Source organism: Colobus angolensis, unplaced genomic scaffold (assembly GCF_000951035.1).
Source record: "Colobus angolensis palliatus isolate OR3802 unplaced genomic scaffold, Cang.pa_1.0 Scaffold23, whole genome shotgun sequence".
In the NCBI taxonomy this organism is placed as follows: domain Eukaryota; kingdom Metazoa; phylum Chordata; class Mammalia; order Primates; family Cercopithecidae; genus Colobus; species Colobus angolensis.
In genome coordinates this window covers 18,692,556-18,699,130 of record NW_012115488.1, presented here as the reverse complement: position 1 = coordinate 18,699,130, position 6,575 = coordinate 18,692,556, and the positions used below count along the sequence as shown (strand labels likewise).

The following is a 6,575-nucleotide window of genomic DNA, read 5'->3' as shown; positions in this document are numbered from 1 at the left end:
TACTCTTAAAGTAAATTTGATTTCTATTATGAGGTGATATTTTAGTTAACAATATGCTAAAAATAAAATTGACTGAATTATAAGATTTTCCCCAACATTCAAGTCTCTTTTTAAAAAAAATTATGAAAGGAATTCAGTAAACAGTTTCCATTTCCAACAGTTTAAGTGAGAGGTGAATGCAACTACTTTTTAAAAAAACAATTAAAACTAAACTGGGCTGAAGAGCAGCTATGCTAAACCTTGAAAACCAAAGCCAAGCACCCAAACATCTAAAACACTAATATTTTCTATCCAGGATAGAAAAATGAGCATCCAAAGTAAAGAGAACCACAAGATTGATTGAGTGACTAATTAAAAACCACTTCTCTGTTATTTGAGCTAATCATTACTCAAAGCTTGAAGTTCCTGCCTTCATCATTATTGGTGGTTCCTAGAGTGACAGTTTCAATGTCAAAAGTGACAGTGGACCCAGAAGTAACTGAAGTTAACTCATTAGTCATTTCTTTTCCATTTACAAAAACGTCACCATTTGTACTCATACACATAGCTTGATCCTGCTGCAGACAGTCATATCCATTCTGTTTTTCTGCAAACTCCTCTGTACTGTCTCCTCTGTCCCACAGTTTCAACTCTGAATGTCAATGTCTGCCCACAGAAATAAGTTGGAGTTCTAGAGTAGAGAACACCTGAGGGTTCAGAGTCATTCCAGAATGCAATATTACCTCGACTTTCAGACTGCACCCCTCAAAACCAGCTGTCCATTCATGAGGCACCAATGTGGAATGACCTATCTGGGGGACACTTCAGGGGCTCCACTCCTGTTGACCATCTCCTCAGGTGCAGACTTTGAACTGATAGTCAACATTGAAGTCTACTTGCAATACTCTGAATTGAGTTTCAGAACCTACGTACACATCCTCAAAATGATTTAAAGTATATTTACAAAACTGTAGCCTATAATCTTGGGCTGTAAAATCATCATCCACCTTACACCATCCTACTGTGATGACTCCAGGTTTCTATATCAGTTCTCCTATCTGTAGTGGTGGGAGAGATGCTACTGTTCCATGCTTAGAAACGTGGTCTTTTACTATAAGAATTGAGTCATCCAACTGAGCATATAAACAAGGCACGTCAACCAGTAAATGTGCTTCTGGTAAGCTGTCCAATTGAATGTGTGAGACCTTTTTGGTAAAGCTACACAGTTTCTCATTCTCTTCTACACTACCAACCATGGAAATCTCACCTACTCAGACTAAGTCCTCTGCAGTGTTGACTCTGTGTTCTATGAGCCTCTGACAGTCATCTAATGGTTTAACGGTCTCCTGTTCAATGATGTCCACCTCTTGCTAAAGGGTTACCAATCGCTCATCCAAGAGCTCCCAAGGGCTCCCTTTAAATCATCAAAATGCTGTCTGAGAATATCCTTTGTCTGTGACGCACTCTTTGATCTGCCTCTGTGCCTCCCACAGCTCCCGTCTGGAGCTCCGTGTCACCTCCATGTTCTCATGAGCCTCCTGTAGCAGCAGCTCCAGCTCCAGCTCCATTGCCTACCTAATGGAGCCACACGTTTGAGGACAGTTGGCTGGGATTCCCACCTGTGCCGGGCACCTTCAGGCAGCCTGGCACAGACTCATGCAGGTTGCCATCTAACTTATACTTTTACTATCAGCTCTGACAAATTTGTCTAACAAATGATATATATATATACACACACACACATATATATATAAATCCTATTAGCACAGTAAAGTTATTGATATTCTTGCAATTATACAATCAACTTTATCAAACCCAGTTTCTCTTTTATTTGCTTATATCTATGCTTAGAAGTAATTTTCTAGGATACACATTTCCTGTATTTTCTCTATAATTACTAAATAACTTATAGATGTATACACCTCAATATTTGTTTAGAAAAAGTCTATTATATAATTAATATAGCTAATAAAAAATAAGACCTTCTCTGGTAAACATTCCTTGTTTGAATTTGGGGGATAAGATAGCAGTGATAGTGATGGTGGTGATGACCCGTCTGGAGTGGCCACTGCGAGGATACTGGCTGCAGAAGGGGAAGCGACACCAGGGCTGTGTGCTTCTTGGAGCTGGCGGGGGCTAGGAACAGGAAGGAGCCATGCTCCCTATCAAGTTGGTGAGGGAGGAGCCCTGCGCTCCTGGGCACAGTTGCAGCTGCCCAGTCACTACTCTGAACCTGGGCATCCTTGCACTCTTGGAGGCTCAGGAAGTCCCCCTGCCTCCATGGACTTGGAAGTGCCTTCTCCCACTCCCTGGCCTCTCTCCACTCCTGTCACTCACTCCAGTATGGAGCAAAGTTGTAGCTGAGCCCAGGTGCTGTTGCTATCTGGCCTGGTGTGCATGCAATTGGGACAACGTTGATGCACCAGCTGACCTGCCGCTGCCTCAATCCCTTCCGAACATTGAATACCGAAGAGCGTAGGAGGAGGACTGCAGTGCTGAGGGTGGCTCAGAGCAGATCTGTGGGCACCTATCAGCACGGAAAGCCTGGACTCCACAGAAGACATGTTGATGATGGAAGGCAGACAGAGATTCCTGGATGGAAAGAGGTGGGTCCCTAGTGAAATCCCACTTTCAAGTCAGTGATGGCCTGAAGCCTGGGAGCCAGGCTACCAGTTTCAGGTAGAGTCTGCTACTTGGAGTGAAAACTTATGGTGAACTTTCCAGGCCCACCCAAGGATGTCTACAGACCAATCAGCACACACTTCCTCCCGTTTGAACCCATAAAAACCCAAGACACAGCTTGATTCGCACAGAGGTTGGGATTACCAGCTGCTGGAAGGAGTTACCCACTTTGGGTCTCCTTGACTCTTTGGAATCACCTGCCTGCAGAAAGAAGCTACCCACTGTGGGTTGCTTCTCCACTGACAGCTGTCAGGACCTTCATGCAGGACCCCACTTGTCAGGACCTGCATGCAGAAAGGAGCTACCCATTTCAGGTCTCCTGAGAGTTGTTCTGTCACTCAATGAAGCTCCTCTCCACCTCGCTCATCTTCCAGTTTTCCACATACTTCATTCTTCCTGGATGTGGGACAAGAACTCAGGATCCTCCCAATGGCAACACTGAAAGAGCTGTAACACAAACAGGGCTGAAACACATCCCCTGCTCACCACATTGCAAGTGATGGGGAGAGAAGAGCTTCAGCTATTTGGGGATCCCAGAACTAGGGGCACCTCAAGCCAAAGCTATGACACCTTCTTTGTGGCTCTGCAGTTCCTGGTGTCTGTAAGTTTCCAGGTGCCACCATGTTCCCTGGTTCCTACAGTGGAAGTCACTTGTGGTACACCTGGTCCAACTGCACCCTTTCACAGAGCTGGTGTCTGTGGCAGCACCTGGAGTTTTCCACGCTGCCGCAGCCAGCAAACCTGGCTGTGTGCAGTGGCCAGACCTTGCACTCACTCACACACTCCTCACCACTCTGTGCCTGGCTCACTCTTGGCAGCCATGGCATCCAGGCCAGTAGCACAAGCACAACACTGCCAGCCAGGCTCAGTGGGTAGAACGAGTCCAGCAAGACCAAGGAAAACTCAAGTAAAAGTGCCACTGGCCATAGAAGTTTCTGGATGGAAAAGTGACACCCTAAGGACCCTGTGACAGGAACGGTTTAGATTTGGGGTCTTTGAAAATCCATTTAGAGAAAATATATAGAAGACCAAAATCTCATGGATAACATTTCCAAAAATGAAATAAAACTGCCTTTACACACTCCAAGACATAAGCAGGGAGCCAGGCATGGGGCTGGAGTAAGTGTAAAGGGCCTTCAGATCCTGGGTAAGTCTGACAATTGTAAAAGGAAAAACTAGGTAGGAAAAGACTGTGTCTACAACCCAGTTTTGAGAAAGTTTTGGTTAGACTGATAGACTGCCCTTTGAAAAAGTCCTAAACTGGGCACAGAATTGGATAATTCTAGTATTTCATACTGTATTCGGTCTTTGGCTAAGGGCAGTCTAGTGAAAGCAGAGCCTTTATCTGAATGCTGTAATTGAACCAATATGGGCAGCAGTGGGAGGCTGATGGGCAGCTATGCTTCCTATAAAAGGTTCTAGAAGAGATCTGAACACTTACATGGCTATCACACTGTAGCCATTGCAACTTACACCCACTTCTCTAAGTGCCTGCATAGTTCTTGGGTCTCTGTTTCTGAAAGAGATTACTGTGATAAACCACAGCTCCCTTTTTCTATGTTTGGTCTTGGTGCCACAATGGGTTTGGAATTGCAACATAATACTTTTAAAAGATAGACCACCTTCAGAGTGTGAAGTTTAATAATTTTATTCCCCGCTATAATGTGTATATAAGGCTGAATATTGTTCAGCAGCCATTTTCTGACTGTGAGTTGAAAAGTGTCAAAATAATTTTTAAAAATCCATCAAGAACAAAGGGAACATTACAAAAATTAAAATAGGCATATATGATGAAGCCAAAACCAGAAGTTCCAGCTTTATAATTCCCAAAATCATGAACTTTGGAAGAAAGAAACAATTAATGGAGAATTAAAAGTTCAAAAAAAGGTGAGGAAAAAGTTGGTGATGTAAAATATGTACCCAGAAACGTGTTACAATTCTGCAGATACTAGAAGAAATATATGAAATATAATTTGAAGTACAGGGATACAACAAGTTTTATTATGTTTCTAACAATCCATTCAGAAAGTAAGATACAATTTGAAGAAGGATTTTTTAAGAACACAATATCAATAATTTTCTAGATCTGACTTAATTGATTATCCAATTAAACAACAATAACTACACATACAACGGGTCTCAAGCAGGGTAAACAAAATCGGATCCATACTGAGACACCCTGTATCAAAATTACTGCTAGTAAGTAAAAAATATATTTTTAAAGTCATTAGTGATAAATAACAATTTACTTGTGAAGGAATAATACATGTATCACAGGTCCCAGAAGATAGTAAAATAAGAGACTCAAAGTGCTAAAGAGAAATTACTATGAATATAAAAACTGTCATCCATCTATCTCTACTGAAAGAGCTACTAATAGATCTACCTCAGCCATAAGGAAAGAAGAAACAGGGAAGAAAGGGGATATAAGTAAATAAAATGATAAAATGGTAAAACATATGAATATGTATATATATATACACACACACACACACACATATATAGCTATCTCTATGAATATCGGCAATAACTTAGTGCTGGGTGATTAAAAATCAGGTAGAACCAAAAATTTAAAAACCATATAAAAATGAGATAAATTGCTGAATTAAATTTTAATATCTGCAGATGATTTTCTTAGCAGTATAGGAGAATAAAGATATCTATTAACTCAGTTTCTTCTGAAAATTGTTTTTATGTTACCAGTGAAATAATATAAATAAAAAGTCTACTCCATGTTAATAAATTAAGAGAAATGAATAGAATAAAGAAGACACATATTTAGAAGATGCTTTCTTAACCTTCACATAGGGACATTCGGGGCAGGAAATCTCTTGGTTGTGTGGGGTTGTCCTATTCATTGAAAGATGTTGAATATTATCTCTAGCCTCTACCCGACTGATGCCAGTACTACCTCTCTGCCTGTTGGGACTACTGTGATAACCAAAAACAGCCTCACTTGAGAACCACTCACCTAACATAAAGGAGAAAAAGAAAAAACAAAAGGGAAACAGAGTCAATATAAAATGCCATAGAAATAATATAAATAACTCCAAATATATTAGTAATCATAATCAATGCAAAGTTATCAAATCAATTATTTAAAGACTTATAAATTGTGTTAATATTTTTAAAACTCACAGCTTTATACTATTTCAGAGCCTCCCCTAAACCATAATGATTTAGACAGGTATAGAATTGAGGAATAGCAAAACAAGACACAAGATAATTCTATAAAAGAAAGATGACATATAAAAATACATGAATTTCAGTAGAATAGTATGATTGGGCATAAAGAAGGAGAGCATCTAATATATATAGAACAATCTACCAAGATATAAAAAGCATTCACAAAAATAGAAAAAATTAAAAGGCATTCATTGCTTCAGACCTTCTATAAAATATTATAATAAATGATAAAGCAAGAATTTTATAATTTAAGTGATGAAAGTATATCTAAGATAATATTTGAATTTTTCTCAAAACAAATCAGCAGTAGAAAACTAATTATTTACAACATCAATTAAATAGTAAAGCAGATAGTTTAAATGCATATTACATATAATGTTATATTAGGTATAAAATATAATATGTTATTACATATAATACATAATTTGTGTGGATGTATACATGATATGTATGCATAGCCACATGTTAATAATAACTCCATAGCCATCACCAAATGTATTAACTCTTTTCAGAAGTGGATTATGTGTCCGGACACAAAATGGCAAAGTTATAAGAAATAATAATAATAATAGTCACCACTATACAAATTACTTTCTTAATACTGAATGTTATACAATTAAAAATCTGGAATGAACATTTTTTACAATTCTCTAATATTTTGGGGAACTTAAAAATATACACTCCCAGTGATATATTCTATGTAAAGTGAAATAACAATAGTGATTACA

The 6,575-nt window shown here is 39.0% G+C and overlaps 1 pseudogene; it reads right to left on the bottom strand.

Moving 5' to 3' along the window:
* Window positions 1-269: 269 nt before the first annotated feature.
* Window positions 270-1,553, bottom strand: LOC105513441 (annotated as a pseudogene).
* Between the last annotated feature and the right edge of the window lie 5,022 nt (window positions 1,554-6,575).